We start from the raw sequence: 18,940 nt of genomic DNA on the forward strand, positions 1-18,940 counted from the left end.
TTCCTTCCTTCCTTCCTTCCTTCCTTCCTTCCTTCCTTCCTTCCTTCTTTCCTTCCTTCCTTCCTTCTTTCCTTCCTTCCTTCCTTCTTTCCTTTCTTCTTTCCTTCCTTCCAAGGACAAGGCATTAATGAATGCTGGCCTTCTAATTTAACTCTTTCCATGATGTTTAGATTAATTTACTTTTATTGATAAGGACTGTGAAATGAAAATAAATCTTGGCATCCTATATGATCCAGAAAAATTGTCTTTATTTAAATACATGTAATTTTAAAAACACAGTAAGGGCAACCTCAAAAACTGGAAAAAAAAAATCTGGCGTGGTATTTTTGAATAGTCCAGAGTAGTCCTCAGTAGGCCAGGAAATAACTATTGACTACTGTGCTTCTGAGAGAGGTCTCTTTAGTCAAATGGTCTGAAGGACTTCTGAAATTAAACACATTTCTTAAATATTAATGAGGAAGGCAACCAAAGGTTAAAAGTGATATGAGCACTCCATGTAATGAAAGGCTATTAAGGGAGAATTAAAGAGCTTAAAGAGTAGTTATTGTAAAAATTAGTTGTCATACACCCACATGACTTTGTAGGCTCAGATGATGACAAATAGTTGTGAAGATCAAAAGAACTGTTTCTATCATCACCTATTTTCATCAGCAACTACAGTGGAAGCACCTCCCATAGGCACTAGAGAAGATGAAATCTAAAAAACCAAAGCAAAACATACAAAAACAAATGGATGTGGTAGAATATATATAAAATAACACCATTCTGATGAATGATACTGATTAAAAATATCGAGGCAAAGATGATAACTTTTCCTACAAAACCTTACAGATGGCCACTGGAGGAAACCAAAGAGAGGATGAGGGAGGGGTGGCTGGGGCCAGGCGAGCTGATCGTGGAGGGTACCCTGGTGCAGCAGCTGATCTTGTGGGCCTGGCACTGTGAAGTGCTTGTCATGGTGGTGCTGGAGAGCCAGCTCAAAACAAAATGTTGAACAAGTAAAAACACTGAGCCCTACTTATGGGAAATTGTCATTGTTATTACACTGTACAAAGATCTCAAGCCTGTACTAGATTCTTATGATTTTAATGATGGCAGTTCTAGGGAGCTAATGAGCCTTATTGAAAAAATTCTTGTGCCTGATAGAGGAAACATATACAATATCCCAATAAGCCTGCAGCTGCTCAACACATATCTGTGTAATCCCCATATCTGTTTTGTTAAACCTACTAGTTCAATGACCATTAAAAAAGGGTAGTATGTTGATTCAAATGGAAAGATCTATGTTCCTTATTCACATGAATGGAAGCATCTACAATCTGACTTAATAAATCTGATTCAAGTAACACTGTGGTATTTGGAGAGGAGCCTCCAATGTTTTCACATTCAACTCTTTGAGAATCCTGTCTACCATACCAAGGAATAGTAACACCATGTACTTCCTATGTTCCAGGTATACCAAATGGAATGACTTCATACCTGTTAGGGCACCCTCGCAATCACAGTGGTTTCTCAGGTTAACCTTACCCACCAGGTGGGCAATACCTTCTGACCACAAATTCAAAATACCATTTCCAGCCTCCTGTGACCACTGTTGTTCCCATCAGTGATGGCAAATCCTGGAGGACACTGTCTGAACATCTCTCATTTCAGCAGTTAGTGACAAGTTAAAGAGGTAAAATGTAACAGGAAATAGTTTGTGCCCATGCAGAGGTCAATGTCTTAAAGAGTACAGAAGAAGACCTACAAAAAAAAAATGTCACCAGAAACTGAAAGAGATGGAAATCTGCTTGTATCTGAAAGTGACTGAAGTTCAGAAAACCATTAAATTACTGAAAAAGGATGAAGAGCTCAATTTTGCTTTGGAGAAAATGGAAAATCCATCTGAAAAAAATGACATTGATGAAGTTATCATTCCCACAGCCCCACTCTACTTACAGATCCTGAATTTATACGCAGAGGAAAATGCAATTGAAGCTACCATCTTTTACCTGGAGATGTCTTAAGAAAGGGAGTGATTAGACCTAGATGTCTTTCTAAAGCATGTTCAACTTTTATTCAGGAAACAGTTTTGTCTGAGGACATTAATGCAGAAAGCAAGAAAGATTACAGGTCCCAGATATCAGCTGGGGAATGAGCTTTCCCTATGACAACAATCTTCTTTCTCTTTCTGGCAGTAGGAGCTCAGAATAAATTATTGCAGTATCACTCAAATGTAAAATATTTTAAATCAATAATATATTTTCTGTTTTCTTTTAGTAAAAAGAGTAGCTTTTATTAATAATGCACTTTCTATTCTCTGCAAACTTTTGGTACTGAGTGTTGGGACTGATTATGCTGAATAAATTTGTTGCATAATAAAGAGAAAAACCATACACACATAATTTCCATCTTCACTTTATGAAACATTTGAGAGGATGACCTACATACATATTGGGGGTATACATAATTAAGGGGAGGATGAAGAGGATAAACATCTTGCATACTGAAATAATCTGTAAACACGAGAAAAAACATTTATTGTTTGAAGAGCAAAAATGACAGGCCATTAAGTCCAGCAGTATAAAGGGAAAATTATTATTAATTTAGTAATTATTGAACTAGTTACCAGAAAGTGCTCTAACATATATTCTATACCTGTTTACTATTGCAAAACCAGTGACCTAGTTACACACTCATAGCTTATTCACATAAAATACCATACACATATATAAATACATGTTTGTAAGTACACATATTTATATGCACATATACACATATGAATATATATATAGTGTGCCTTGTGAAAAATTGTAATGAGGATAACATACTATTTAGGCCATATTAAAATAGTATTTTTAAAATCTCACTAGTGTAATAGTGATAAAAGAATAATTCATATAAAATGTGACATTTTAGGGAGAAAATTGAAGTCCATTACAAATCCGCCTTATCTTAAATCTATGATCATCTTTCCTAGACAGATATGTATAGACTTTCAAATTAAATGAGTCAAACAAAAACCATTGGATACTTATGGATGATATTGATCTATATGAATCCACTGAAAGATAAATAATGCCTTCATATTGTGGAAAAATTCTCCAATAATATCAAAATATCATTTGGGCTCAATAAGATTAAAATTTTAAAATACATCAGGAAAGGGAAAATTGCAATGAAAAGTGACATTGAACCAATTGATAAACATTGTGATCAAACAAGAACATTTATACAATTGTTTTGAAATAAACAGATATCAATTCACCAAGAAATAGAAAAGATAAATAGTAGGTATGTATTACTGGATTTGTAGAATGTAAGAAATTTCTTCAAGATACTCTCAAACACACACATGTACACATACACAGATGCACGCATACACTAAAGTAACTCAAAATAGGCCTCCCATTTAGCTGAAAATTTAATCATGGTAATCTAAATTTTTTCATTCATTTGTAAACTGAATTAGTATGCTAACCAATTTTTAATTTCTGTTAATTTCATTGGTCTAAGGTCCCAATAAAATTTTAGAGATTGACAACAATATCATCTTGAGTCAGGTGTATCTGGAGAAACTCACCATTAACAATCTTCGTATATCCTGACTTCGTATAGTACAACCAGCAAGACATTAGTTAATATATTTACATTTTTTATTAATTTGATTGATGTGGATACTCAGGGGATTTCTACATAAAGTCCTTACCCAAGTCAAAGATCATAGAATTTTGTACCATTTTAACATATGTCATAATGACTATATTTGCGGAAAACCTTTAAGATTGGATTTCATTACACCAAATTGATCTTGTTTATATAAGTTTTTTTTTTTTAATGGGACAACAAATATGTCTTCTCTACACCTGTCAATCTATTGTTGTATTGTAAAGATGTGATTTGCTAAATGAAGTAATTTTTGTTATTTTATCATTGCTAGTATATTTCTTATTCTCATCTCTTTCAAAAGGGCTCAGATAGAAATAGTAGTGGAAAAAAATCATTATCATGTATAGTTTATTCATGTTCACTGTCATGTTGGCTGTTCAGAGGCTAATTAACTGCTTTTTGTAGTTGACTTAAAGTATTAGGAAATAAGTTAATCATCCACTATCTCACTAAAAGCATTGTTATTACAACTACAGAAGCATACAGAACTATAGATTTTAAGTGTACGTTATAATTTTATGACATAATTGTTATCACATTAGTCGTGTCACTGCATTTTAGAAGCTTTTCATTCCATTTATCTTGGAGATTATCAGTACTTTCTATGGAAATCTCTAATAAAATGTTGTTCCTCATTTTTTTTTAATGAATCAGTGTTATACCCGGGAGATGTGGGCAACAGTTGGGTCTGTGATAATGGTCAAGTGTCAGCCTAATTTATTTGTTAGGTTCCCAAGGATATTTTGGAATCAAAGTTTGTAATATTAGGGTTTCTCTTGGTTAGACCATAAAAGATAGTAAACTTCTAATAAATAATTCTAACCTCCAGGTTGTGATATATAATTCTAACTACAAAATGTGTGCTTGCAAAAAGACTATTTATGGAAAATTCACACAAGGCAAGCGTTCACATGGTAGTCAGAAGAAGTCATAGAAGGACTCTCTCAAGGTCTCTCTCAAGAACTTTGGGATTGATTGTGTGACATTGGAGACACTGACCCAGGACTGATCAGCATGTGAAATGCCATGCACCAGCAGCTTTCCAGAGGACTGCTACTGTGAACAACTTTTAAGGTTCTGATTACACAGTATAGTGAACACTCTATTCCATAACAAATCAAAGCAAAACATCCATGGAAAATCAAGGTACAGCATTCACAATATTACAACTTATCACAGAAAATCACAATATAGTAATCACAACAGCTTATCATTAAAATGGCCACACAGTTTTCACCAAAGTAATCACAATATTTAGAACAAAGAACAGTCATCTCAAAGTATAATAGTCAAAACCTTCCACTTATAGGGCATACTTAAGTTAACTTAATCAGTCACTCATTCAACAATCAATTACTAAGTAAAATCAAATATAGTCTCAAAGTACAATAGTCAAAGTCTTCCACTCATGGGGCCAAGTCTTCCACTCATGGGCCACACTTAAGTTAACTCATTCCATTACTTATTCAGCAATCAATCGCTAAGTATCATTAAACATTAAAGTGCAGTAGAAAATACAGATGCTCCACCTCTGGGTCACTAGTACACTAAAATTTCATTTTTACTCAATACCCAGAGTGAAGACTTTTTGTCTTTGCTTGGGGGCAGTTATCAGATTCCCTGGATCCTCTTCCATGGTCCCAGATTCTACCTGGATTCACCAGACTGTCACCTGGGCTCCATGGCAGATAACCCCCAATGCCTTGTTCAGCTCTTTGGGCAGGTCCTGCTCCACACTGAAGTTCACAGGGTCCAGTCCATCTCAACTCCTTCATAATTTCTGTTCCCAGGAATTCAAAGCTCAACCAATCCACAAACAGACAAAGTCTCAGCATCCTGGTTATGCTTCCTCAGTCTTCTCCTGGGTTCCTGGGCTTCTCTGTCACCTGGGTTCCTGTCTCCTGAGCTCCTGCCTCCTGAGCTCCTGGCTTCTGGGCTCCTGGCTCCTGTTCAGAAGAAGCTCCACCACCACAGGTTCTCAGGAAATTCTGGCTCAGTTCTCCATTCCCTCTTCTACAGCCGCTCTGCCACCAGATGCTAGTCCCAAGAAATTCTGACTGTGCCTCTCTAAGGTTTTTCTTATATACACAGCATTAACTACTTCCTTTTTTCAGCCAGCCCCTTCCTGTTACAGCTGAACACCAGAGACCTGGCCCATGTGAGAAAGTCCAGGCCTTTTAGGGGTCCATCATTAATGCCCCATCAAGCACAGCATACTTCTTTGCATATTGCAGGTAATAAATAAATATTCAATGAATCAAAAATGGAATAGAAGTGTCAATATATCAGAAATGAACAGCTGCTCTATCTGAACAAATATCTAGAAATGATATAAATTTATGTCATATATGAATGCTTAATAAATATATTTTCAGTTGATCACAACTCAGTGTATGGCTGATATATATATATATTTTTTTTTTCTACATAAAGATTTATACTTTAATGAGTATTTGATACATAAACAAAGCTTTATTCTTCTGCTGCTCTCAGCAGCAGAACTTATCTGTCCCTTCCAAACCCAGTTCCTCAAGTCACTACATAAATAAGAGCTAGTGGCAAATAGGTATGAAAGATTACTTAAACAGTTTTAAGGTGGACAAACTGGGCAAACAGGGGGCACAATGGATAGAATACCAGGGTTGGAGTCAGGAAGACTCATCTTACTGAGTTCAAAATGGGGCTCAGACAAGTGCTGGCTGTGTAACCCTGGACAAAACATTTAACCCTGTTTGTTTGAGTTCTTCATCTGTATAATGAGCTTAAGAAGAAATTGGGAATGTACTCCAGGATCTATGCCAAGAAAATTCCAAATGGGGGTGATGGAAAGTCAATCATGATTGAAATGACAGAACAACAACAATCTATACATGTGTATCATTGGCAAACTCTTCAGTTTAAGGAATTTATTTGAAATATGGTGGAAAAATATGTAAACATTCTCTTCCTGCAAATCTTTAAAGAAGATAATAGGTAAATGTTGTATGAGGGACAGATAACCCTGGAAAATATTAATGTTTCATATAAAATGTGATGTAGCATACAGATTCCTGCTATGATACTTTTAGAATGAAAATAATTCCTCCTCATGCTTCACTGCTCCTGCAACGATTCTTTGATCTTATCAATTCATACTTTTCATTTTCAAAATTCGTAATTGGGTTTTATTGTTTTTTCTTTTAAAAAATCAAATTAACTGAAATTTATTTCATTGTGTTTTTTTCATCAAAATTGATCTTAGCTTTATTATTAGTACAACAACTCTTTATTTTCAATTTTATTAGTCTCTCTTTTGATTTTCAGAATTTCTAATTTGGTATTTGATTGGGGATTTTTAATTTGTTCTTTTTTTCTAGCTTTTTAAATTATGTGCCCAATCCATTGACCTGATCTTTCTCTATTTTATTCATGTAAGCATTTAGAAATATAAAATTTCACCTAAGTACTACTTTGACTACATACCACAAATTCTGATATGTTGTTTCATTATTGTTATTCTCTTTGATGAAATTATTTATTGTTTCTATGATTTGTTGTTTGACCTACACATTCTTTGGGATTAGATTATTTAGCTTCCAAGTTAATTTTTAGTCCATCTTTCCATGGCCTGTTATTACATGTAATTTTTATTGCAACATGATCCGAAAAGGATTCATTTAATATATCTGCCTTTCAGCATTTTATTGAAAGGTTTTTATGCCCTAATAAATAGTCAAGTTTTGGGTAGGTGCCATGTACCACTGAGGATAGGTATATTCATTTCTGCCCCCATTTACTTTTCTCCAAATGTCTATCTTATTTAACTTTTTAAAAATTGTATTCATCTACTTCTTTCTTGTTTTTTTTTTCTTAGATTTCTCAAATTCTGAGGGGGAGAGTTTGAAGCACCCCACCTCCCAGTAGAGTTTTGTGTTCTATTCCTTCCTGTAACTCACTTAACTTTCCCACTAAGAATTTGGATGCTACACCTGTAGTTCCAACACAATATTCACAGCACCAATGGTCACTATAAATATGCTGACATAGTGCTCAGAAAAAAAATATATAACAGACTATTCATATATAAGACAGAAGCAAAAGATTTATTCATACACTAGAAAACTGAATCCCAAAACCAGTAAGCTGATTCTTAGTAACAGAGAAGTTAATAAGCTGTAATAGCACAAAGAGCCACAGCATCTTTTAGCCTACCCACAAACCAACATTTATTCACAATTCTAACTGTCTCTCTTTGATTCATCCTCTCCTCCCTCCATTCTCTAACTGCTCTGATTCCCAACATCCTTTGTCTCTGCTCTACCCTTCAGCAATCTCCTCCCACAACAGGATCCATGTGATTATTTTAAATCTATTAGAGGGCAGGGTATATCTTCAAAGCAAGGAAGGTTTTCAAATCCCCTTAGGCTTATAAGGGGCAGGGAAGATCTTCAAATTACCATTACCATTACAATAACACTTGGCATTTGTTTAGTATTGATATGATTTCATTGTCTATGGTACAATTTTAGCAAGATAATTATGTCTCTTTTTGCTTTATCTGAGATCAGGATTGCTACTCCTACTTTATTTTTGCTGTTGTTGTTCAGCTGAAGTATAATACATTCTGCTCCAGCATTTTACCTTTACTCTCTGTGTGCCTCTCTGCTTCAAATGTGTTCATTTTAAGTAACATATTGTGTGATTCTGAGTTTTAATCCACTCTATAAATTTTTATATCTGAGAGGGTTCATCATATATTCACAGTATGTATGATGAATTTCCTTCCATCCTATTCCCCCCTTTTTTACTTTTCTATCCCCTTTCACCTTGTCCCTCCTCCCCAGTATTTTCCTTCTTACCATTGCCTCTTCCAATCCGTCCTCCCTTCTATCACCCTCCTCCTTTTTCCTTCCCTTTTCTTTTCCTACTTCTGCCCTCCATTCTATCATCAAACCCTTCCCTTTTTTTCCCCCCTTACTTTCCTATAGGTTAAGATTGATTTCTGTATCCAACTAATTGTGTATTATTTAATCTTTCAGCCAAATTTGATGACAGTAAGGTTCAAAAAATATTCACTTAATGGGATATAATTTACCCATTCTGGCTCCACCTTTTTCTCCTAGTATAATGTTTTTCCTTTCCTTAGTTAATATTTTTTTATCTTTACATCAATGACAACTTATATGCACACTCTCTGTCTGTATACTCCTAATAACTGCCCTAATAGCTATATAGTTCTTAAGACTTAAAAGTTTTATCTTCCCATGTAGGGATGTATACAGTTTAACCTTAATGAATACCGTGGATTTTTTTTCTTTATTGTTTACTGTTTTCATTTTTATGCTTTTCTTGGGTCTTGTTCAGCTGAAGCTGAAGACCAAATCAAAATCAATGTGATGATCAATTTTCTGTTTAGCTTTGTTCTTTTCATCAGGAAAGTTTGAAAGTCTCTTATTTCATTTCATAATAATCTTTTCCCCTGGAAGATAATGCTCAGTTTTTCTGGGTAGTTGACTCTTAGTGGTAATCCAAGCTCTTTTACCTTCCAGAATATCATATTCCAAGACCTCTTATATTTTAATGTTGAAGCTGCTACATCCTGTGAAATTCTGACTGTGACTCCTTGATATTTGACTTGCTTCTTTCTGATTTCTTCAAGTATTTCCTCCTTGACCTGATAGTTCTGGAATTTGGCTACAATATTCCTTAGAGTTTTCATTTTGGAATGTCTTTCAGGAGGTGATTGGTAGATTCTTTCAGCAACTATTTTACCTTTGGGTTTTAGGATATCAGGGAAATTTTGCTTGATGACTTATTGAAAGATGTTGGCCAAGCTTTTATTTTCTTTCATGGCTTTTGGGTAGTAGAGCAATTCTCTCCTGGATCTATTTTCCAGGTCAATTGTTTTTCCAATGAGCTATTTTACTTTGTCTTCTATTTTTTCATTCTTTTGTTTTTTGTTTGATCGAGTCTTTATGTTTCATAGAGTCATTAGCTTCCACTTGCTCATTTCTAGTATTTCAGCGGTTAATATCTTCAGTGAATTTTCTCCTTCTTTTCTCTTTTTTTTATAATTTTCTTGCATAACTTTCATTATTTTCCCAATTTTTCTTCTAACTCTCTTACTTGACTTTTCAAATCCCTTTTGAGCTCTTCCCATAGGACTTTTTTTTTTTTTTGGCTTAAGACCAATTCCTATTCCCCTTTGAGGTTTTGCATCATAGACATTTTGTCATTGTTGTCATGTTTTGAGTTTTTGTTTAGATCTTCCCTTTCACTATGGTAGCTTTCTTTGGTCAGGGCTCTTTTTGTGTTTTGATAATTTTTTAAAGTTGAGCTCTGCTCCTGGCTAGAGGAGGTAATGTACCAAGCTTCTTGCACTTAGGACCAGCAGTCTGATCATGTACTTTCTGTGCCAGGGCCTCTAGTACTGGTGACTTGACCACTCTGCTATGTTGGCTTGGCCTAGTCATGCTTATTGTTGCCTGGGTTATGGGGCTGGCAACTTGAATTTAACTGTATGGCTGGAGGCCTCACTGCTGGCCTCCTGCACCACTGGCCTACTGATCCAGAACCTTGGGGCCTTGTCGTTGATTTCTGTTGTGGCTGAGAGCCTCCACTGGCTTGCCTGGACACTGGCTGATCTGTTTCCCTTTTACTCAAGTGAGACAAACCTTTCCTGAAGTCTCTTTAAGTTGTCTCAGGTTGAAAACTGTTTCACTCAATCTTTTCATGGATTCTGTAGCTCCAGAATTCTTTTACAGGCTTGATTTAATGTTCATTCTGAGGAGAGGCATACTCCTGGCTACTTTCCACCACTCTGGCTCTACCCCTGGATTCTTTTAAGTCCCAAATAAAATTCCTTCTTTTACAGTAATCTTTTATGAACTCTCCTTACATCTAGTTCCTTTCTTCTGTTAATTGTTTCTTATTTATCATATATATATATATATATGGTCAAAAATTGTCTTTTGCTTCTTTGTATCTCTAGCATTTAGCCCAGTGCCTGGAACATTGTTGGTGCTCAAAAAATGTTTATTGATTCTCCATACTCTCCTACAGTGTAATCTCCCCTCTCTAGGTTTTTGTGACATTACTCTCTTCTTGTTCACTTTCTCCACACTTAAAATCTCAATTTCAGGCTCCTTTGCTAATTCCTTAGCTTCATCAGGCCCCTTAACTATGAATTTACCACAAAGTTTCATCCTGGGTCCTTTTCTACTCTACTCTCTTTTTCTATCCATCTACTTTCAATCTTGTTAACTTCTTCATATCCCTTGTCTCTGTGGAGTATGACTCCATTTGGTTTCAGTCCAATATTACCAATTTCTTATTAGACATCTCATATTGGAAAACCCAACAACATCTTAAATTCAGCATGGCTAAAATTTGCCTTATGATTTTTCCCCCACTAAATCCACCCCTCTTTTAAATTTGCATATTTCTTTTGAAGGCATAACTATTCTTTCAATGACTTGAGTTTGTAATTGTAGCAGCAAGTACCCCAAGCGTCCTCAGGGTGGCTGCCCACACAGGTTCTTGGATCTGCTTTGTTAAAGGAAAGCAACTCAAAATGGATTAACAAGCTCACTTTAATCAGTCAGACATATATCGTTTACCTTGTTCAGGGGAAAAAGGTCAGCACCCCGAACTTCAAAGTATACAGGCAGAATTATCAAGACAGAAACACATCAAGTAGACAGATTTCCAAACTGTCCAACCATTACATCCATACCCAGTCAACATCTGGGTTTCCACATCTGCGTTTTTCAAAGCCGGGGGGGCTCTGGACAACGGCTTCCCAGAATCCAGATCAAATCACAGAACACTTCTCAAAGTGAGCCCCCCAAAACAAAGCTACACATCAGGGCTTATATAGCCTTCCCCTGGCTCAGAGAATGTAACAACCTTTTGGACCCACTGGCCAATCAAAAAGTATCAACTGAAAAACAAGCCTCCCACCCCATGCTCCAGGTGCATTTTAGCCTAGGGGCAGGGAAGATCTTTAAATTTGCATTTCAATTACAGTAATCTTGGCCTTTTCTTCGATTTCTTCACTTTCCCTCACCCCATTTATTGAATCATTGCCAAATCCTCTCATTTCTACATTCATGAACTATTTCACATCCAATCTTTGCACTCTACTCTCATAGTTACTACCTTAGCTCAGGCTCTCATGACTTTTCACCTAGATTATTGTAAGCACTTCTTAAATGGTCTCTCTCATTTAAGTTTCCCCTTTCTCCATTCCATTCTGCCATGTCTGCCAAAGTGATTTTCCTTAAGCACAATTTTGTTGATTTCACTACCCTATTCAAGTAACTCAAATGACTTCTTATTGCCTGTAGAATAAAATATGAACTCCTCATTTTAGCTTTTAAAGCCATATCAACCTGGTTCATATCTATTTGGATACTACTTTCAATCCAACATTCAGAAAACTATACAGACTGGCCTTTGCCCTAATTCCTCCCACACCATATTAAACTGAATGTCCATTTCCTTGAATTTGTATAGGCCATCCTCCCTACCTAAATTGAACTTTCTACTCATCTTTGATTTATATATTACAACTCTTCCTTTAATATTCAGCTTATAAGGGCCAGCTAAGTAGCACAGTGAATAGAGCACTGATCCTGAAGTCAGAAGGACCTGAGTTCAAATCCGGCCTCAGACATTTAACACAAAAACTAGCCATGGGACCTTGGGCAAGTCACTTAACCCAATTGCCCTCCAAAAAGCAAAAAATAAAAAAAATAGCATGCAGCTTATACTTCATTTGCAAGAAGTCATTCCCAAACCCCCCAATAGCTAATGATCTCCATCCCAAAATACATTGTACTTTACTACTTTTTAAGGTCATAAATGGATATGAATTTATTAACTTCATACTATTTTCCACATTAGTCAATATGCAATTATTATATTCCAGTTACTGTGCTAATACAAATTATACAAATAATGCCCTCAAGGAGCTCACAATCGATTTTGAGAGATAACATGCAAAAAATATGGATGAACAAGCTATACATAGGATAAATATGACATATTCAACAGAAAGGTAATAGAAGTCAGAGTAATTGATAAATATTTCCTGTAGAAGGTAGAATTTTTGTTGAGACTTGTAGAAAGCCAGTAGGCAGGGATAAAGAGGCAGAGCATTCCAGGCATGTGGGACTACCAGAGAAAATGACTGAAGTTGAAAGATGGAGAATATTGTTTGAAAAAAGCATGTCAATGGACATAGTGGGTGAGAGATATTGAAGAGTTGAGGATAATATCTAGATTTTAAGTTTGGGGAACTAGGAGGATGGTTATGCCTTACACAAAATAGGGAAGTTTAAGGATTTTCACAGTCAGAAATCAATGTTTGATTGTGTTTAGGTATCATTTTCTAGAAGCAATTAAAAGCATGGCAGAATTAGCAGTACTCATGATTTCCGTATTAGTTTAGTTTAGGCTCAGTTTTAGTCTGCACTTCCAAAATCAAGCTGTGGAAGATAGCTCTTACAAAACATTTTGCATGTTCAAATGGTAAAAAGCTACTCTTGACATTTCATTCAATCTAAATTAGGACATGGAAATGAGAAAGGGAAGGAAACATCAGTTACCAAAAATTAAGTGGACTAAAGTGCAACTTTATTTAATTTGTCTAATCAGTTCTCAATGAAGAGGGACATTGACAAAGTCAGCTATTTTGTGGAAATAATTAGATTGACCAGAAGTTCTTTGAGCTCTTTGAAGTCAGAGAAAGAGTCCATGGCAAGGGGTATTCATTGAGCATCTTCTCTGTACAACACAATTTTATATTTTCTTCTCCTTCACTCACTTTCTTCAAAACTGAATGTAATTTGGCCGCTGACCTCAGAATTTAACTACAACTCTCTCCAAAGTAACCAATGTTGTCTTCATTGACAAATACAATAGTCTTTTCTCGAGCTTTAGGCTTCTGAACCTCTTTTCAAACTATGTCCTTGCAGTGCTGTGCACATAGTAAGTGCTGAATTGTTGATGATTATAAGGGCAATGATCACATCTTCCTTGTAACCATCTATTAGACTCTCAATTTCCGACTTAGATGATACCCTCCTCCATTTCTTCTACCTATCTGACCACTCCTCAGTCTCTTTTATTAGGTATTCTTGCAGGACATGCTGAATAGTTATGATGGTATCACAAGACTCTCTCCTGACCGTTCTCTGATCCTTCTGTATTATCTCTCCCATTATGATGATCTCATCAATTCACAGTGTTAATGGATTGTTGGGATTCTGTGAAAGTTTTCATGCAAAATCTGTTTTCCGCTTCTCATTTTTTTAATATTAGTTTTGTCCCTGGGAGCAGATATACACATTCTAATTTGAGCTTCAGTCTATTAGGTTGACTCTAAAAGTAGATGGTTTTAATCAAATTACATAAATTATCTGACCTAATATTTTTCATCCAAGAAGTTTGTGACCATCATTTCTTGGAGTACCACTGTATACAAGTCATTCTATTCTGTATTACAGGGATTTTCAAAGAGAATAGCATGCATACTGAATCCTTATTCCTTGTGCAGTCTGCAATGTAGCAAAGAAGACCAGATAAAACACAAATTAATATGAAGAAAATTAATGGTAATAATTTCCCCCAAATTTTCAACTAGGCAATACACAGAAATGAGGCAAAGGATTAAAGGAGTTTAGAAGAATGAGGAAATATATGTATGATTGATATTACAATGATTGTGTACATTCTGCTGTAAGTTACAGAGACATTCTAACAGTTGGCAAAAGGGTATCTTGGCAAATTACCCTTCAATTAAGTAAATACACAAAATATTGAGTTTTAACCTAGAAAAAGAACTAAGCTAAAGTCTCCAAAACGTCAAGGATTTTTATTGGCTATGTTTAATTTTTTAATTTTTTTTTGGAGGTGCTCAAGGGTTTTATTTCTCATCATTCTGTGGTGGTGTACAAAAAGTCCAGTAGACAAAGGAAATAAAGGGTTAGGGAACATAATTTATGCCTGGTGGTATTTCACAGCACAGCACTGTCTCCATTACGGTTTCTAGAAACATTCTCTTGGAAGGAAAGGCTCTGGGAGCACAGCAGGGGCCCCGCAGCCTCAGGCCTCCCTACTGACACTTGGCAAATCCTTTCAGATGCTCCAGAAACTTGAAGTACTCTTGGTGTCCTAAGGCCGTGCTAAGCTCAATGAGTTCATCTGCATATGTGATGGTCAGCCAGGAAGTCCAACAAGTGATCATACAGGGCCCAGTTCAGGGAATCCGTGTTGAGTGTGTAGTTTGTATCCTTCCAGTCAGATTCAGTGGTGGGCTGAAAGCTAACCTCCCAGATGGAGAAGATGTCCTTCCCATCCTCTTCTTCCTGTCTAACCTCATCCTCTGGATAATGGCAATCCAGCACAAGGGCCTTCTTGGTATCGAAGCTAGGGGTTGACATAAGTTCAGGCTCTTGCTGTTCTTTGATTTGCTGTCCCTCTGGTCGCTCATCGTCAAATGTCGGTGGGATACTGTTGTTAATACTGAATGGGGCTGTGATCCTCTCGCCAGCTAATCTCTGGACTAACTTGGGTTCTGTGCCTTGCACACCCAGTTCCCAATCTTCAGGCATCTTGGGGAGGGATTTGTGTTTCTGGAACTTCCTCTTTTCTTCAGTTTCATCTGTCAGGAATTCAGCAAAGGCCTTGTCCCCCTCCGCGTGGAGGCCTGCTCACGAGCACGAACTTAGACCTGGCGCGCTCTGGGGCGGCAGCAGGAGGCGGGGGCGCGTGGGCCCCTGCCTGCTAGCAACTCCTCCTCCCAGCAGCCTCCAAAGGCGCTCATGGCAGCGGCTACGGCGTGACGCAGAGTCGGGAGGGCAGCAGGTCGCAGGGCCCGGGAGCAGAGCGCAACAGCAGGGGCAGCAGAGGCAGGCCGGTGATCTACACATGTGGAGGTGGGGGTGGGGGTGGGGGGGAATGACGACAGAGACCGGAAGGACAGCAAGGAAGCTTGTTGGATATGTTTTAACATAATATTCCTTTAGAATATTGCTTGGATTGGATAAATACTGATAACCCTTCCTTCCAATTTGCAATTCTTGTTATCTCTCTGTTGCAGATCATTTCTTCACCAATGCAATACAATCAATCAATAAACATGTATTTATTAAGCGCTTGTGCCAGGCAATGTTCTAAGTGCTGAGAATACAAAGATACATAAGAACTGTATCAGCCCTCAAGGGGCCTCCATTCTAATTCAATAGGTAAATATAAGATACATACAGAGTAGATGAAAGTTTTATTGGGGAAGGCACTGGAAAGTGGTGGCACTGGGAAAGAAACTTCACCTAGGAGGTAGATTCAGAGGTGAATTTTAAAGGAATTCAGCTATCCTAAGAGACAGAGGTGAAGAGAGAGAGAGAGTTCCAGCTGTCAAGAGACAGTCAGTAAAGGCATGGAAATAGAAGATGGTGGGTGTAGTATATATGGGAGAACGAGTAGGCTAGTAAAGCAGGACCATAGAACATGTAGCAGGGATTAATGTTAATGAAGACCAGAAAGTCAGGAGGATCCATGTTATGAAGAGCTTTAAGATTCTAAAGGAGGTGTTTATATTTGGTACTAGAAGTAGTTGGAAGAACTCGGAATTTGTTTTTCTTGACTATGCAACTTTGTGACAATGGTTTCCTTTTTTTTTACTTTTTATTTTATTTTTCCCAATAGGGAGGAAGTGAGAGAAAGTATATATATATATATATATATATATATACATATATATGTGTGTGTGTGTGTGTATGTATGTATATGTGTGCATGTGTATATGTTGATCTAAAAATAAAAAGTAAATTAAACACCAAAAGAATTCAAATTTCAGTAGAGGTGAAATAAAGCTTAGCCCATTCTTTATGAAAATAATTTTCCCAGCTAGGAAGAGAATGGAATGGGGAGACCCTTGAGGAAAGGAGTCCAATTGCTATAGAAAGAATGTGCAAAGATCTAATGTAGATAGACTTATTATTTCCATTTCATCCTATATATTTTTTGTTTGAACATAATTGTTTTTATCTTGTATCTCATTTAGATTATGTGTTCCTTCAGAGCAAGTGATGTCTTTGATGTTTCTTTGAATTGTCAGCTCGTGGCACAGTGCCTGGCACATAGTAAATGTTTATTGAATGACTGATACTTTTTGAAATTTTAGTACATTTTCTTCAGAAATCACATAGACAAAATCATTAATCCTTTGGTGACCAGTCTTCTTTTGATTAGGCTCTCTGAACTTACACAGAATGACTAGCCAAAAATTCATTCTGCTACCTTTGGAGAGATTTCTAGCTTGCTAAGGTATGCTACAAAAAAATTGTTTCATTGAAATATTCTTCAGTATGTGAGTTTGTTTTGTTTGATTATGTAATGTTATGATAATAGTTTCCTTTTCCAATAGAGAGGAAATAGGAAGAAACTATAGTAAATATTTCTCACTGGGAAATTTGTAAATTAAATATGACACACACACACACACACATACATACACACACACACACACACACACACACCCACAAGCCCCAGAAACCTCAAATTCAACTTCACATGGCAATGCAGAATCAGAGCAGCATTTCAATGAATGAATTGTTAACAATACAGGGCAAAAATAGCCTTTGACAACTTTAGGAGTATTTTAGCTTAAAAAAAGTGTGAATAGACCAAGATAGCTTGATTTTGCAAAAATAATTTTTGGGAGAAATAATTCAAATATGCATACCAAAAGAAAACAAAATTCAGTTTTCCTAAATGTCCACGTTTCAAAATAAGATTCAAGGAAAATCCCAAATGCTTGAGTCCAAAGACAAAACCCAGAGCATGTATGTGTGTGTATATGCATGCACACATAGGAAATTGTAAACATTGTGTGTGTTTCTATATATGTGCCTCTATGAATATATTTGTGCACAAACAGATATACATCCGTCTATATAAATACATATGTATTTGTGTATGTGTGTAAATACATACACATATAGATATGCACAAAGGCACATATATGCATAGATAAATATATCTAAATAGGTATGTGTATAAATATTTGTGTGTATATACATACATATATACACACTTGTATGTATACATGTATACACATACATGCATACACACTTATATATACCTTTCTCCCCAATGACTCCACATAAGCAGTATGCATATACCTTCCTTTCCAACTTTGATACTTCCCAGCAAATAGTTCCAGTCTGATGAACGTTGAATACAGTTGTATATTTTACTACCTGCCAGCTTCAAAGATAGCACTTTTTGTTTCCAAAGCTGCACACCCTTATTTCTCTATATTATGTGTTCACTTTGGAACTCCTCCTGCTGGCAGAATGTTTAATTTCATAGAATTTTATGCTAGTTTTAATGTCCCTATGTGTTCTGTCTGGCAGTATAATGAATAAATCCAATTAGATTAGAGATAGTGTATCCTGGTAAGGACTGGAAGTTGTCCCTTTAATCACATCACTTGAGTACTGTTTACCTACCCATTTCACGCACATAAAGATACCCTTACTCTCAGATAATTTCTTTTCATAGAAGACCTTTTAATCAGCTAGGATTCAATAAGTTTATCCATTTCAGCCATTGTCACTCTAGACATGTAATAAAGGTGCTGCTAGCTCTAAGAAGTAGTGAATCATATTGTATATATGGGATAGTCTTCGTGAAAAACAGGACGGAAATAGTGTTGTGAATGTGGGAATAGATATTTGGTTGAAATGGAAGGAGAGGGGGGTATTACAAAAAGAGATAATGGTTAAACATTGATTAATAGAATCCAGTGGCAAAACCTAGCTGTGTGACCTTGGGCAAGTTACTTAAACCCAATTGCCCTCCAAGAAGGAAAAAAAAAAAGAATCCAGTGGCAAAAATTTCCTCCCACTTAATACTTTCTGAATTTCAGTCATTTTGACAGGGCTTGTATTAGTGGATCCTTGGAAACTGATAGCTTCTCTCAATAGGCATTTCATGGTCAGCAGTCATATAAGCTTCTCACAATGCCGCACAGACATTTCTTGAAGGAAATATTTGTGACTCAGACAGGTCAGATCAATTTCTAGGTGGCATTTTTTTTCTGACTACATCTGCCTTAATCTTGATTCCTGCTGAGGCTCAATTTTCTCTCTTTCTGAAGAATTAGGAACACTGCTGTCTTAAATGAAATCCAATGAAACAAAAGTGTAGATAGAAAAGTTATTTTTCTGCAATTAATAGATTTCAAACTTCTCTGACAGAGAGAGAGAGACAGGGGAGAGAGAGAGACAGAGAGACAGACAGA

General features: G+C 36.4%; 2 pseudogenes; one reads left to right on the plus strand and one right to left on the minus strand.

Moving 5' to 3' along the window:
- The first annotated feature begins 831 nt into the window (after nt 1–831).
- Nucleotides 832–2,150, plus strand: LOC138162262 (tumor susceptibility gene 101 protein-like; annotated as a pseudogene).
- Nucleotides 2,151–14,746: 12,596 nt separating this feature from the next.
- LOC138162263 (complement component 1 Q subcomponent-binding protein, mitochondrial pseudogene) overlaps nt 14,747–18,940 on the minus strand; it is a 131,477-nt pseudogene continuing 127,283 nt past the window's right edge.

This window comes from Petaurus breviceps, unplaced genomic scaffold (assembly GCF_028583685.1).
Source record: "Petaurus breviceps papuanus isolate PSGF00001 unplaced genomic scaffold, PetGlider_PUasm1.0 186, whole genome shotgun sequence".
NCBI classification, from domain to species: domain Eukaryota; kingdom Metazoa; phylum Chordata; class Mammalia; order Diprotodontia; family Petauridae; genus Petaurus; species Petaurus breviceps.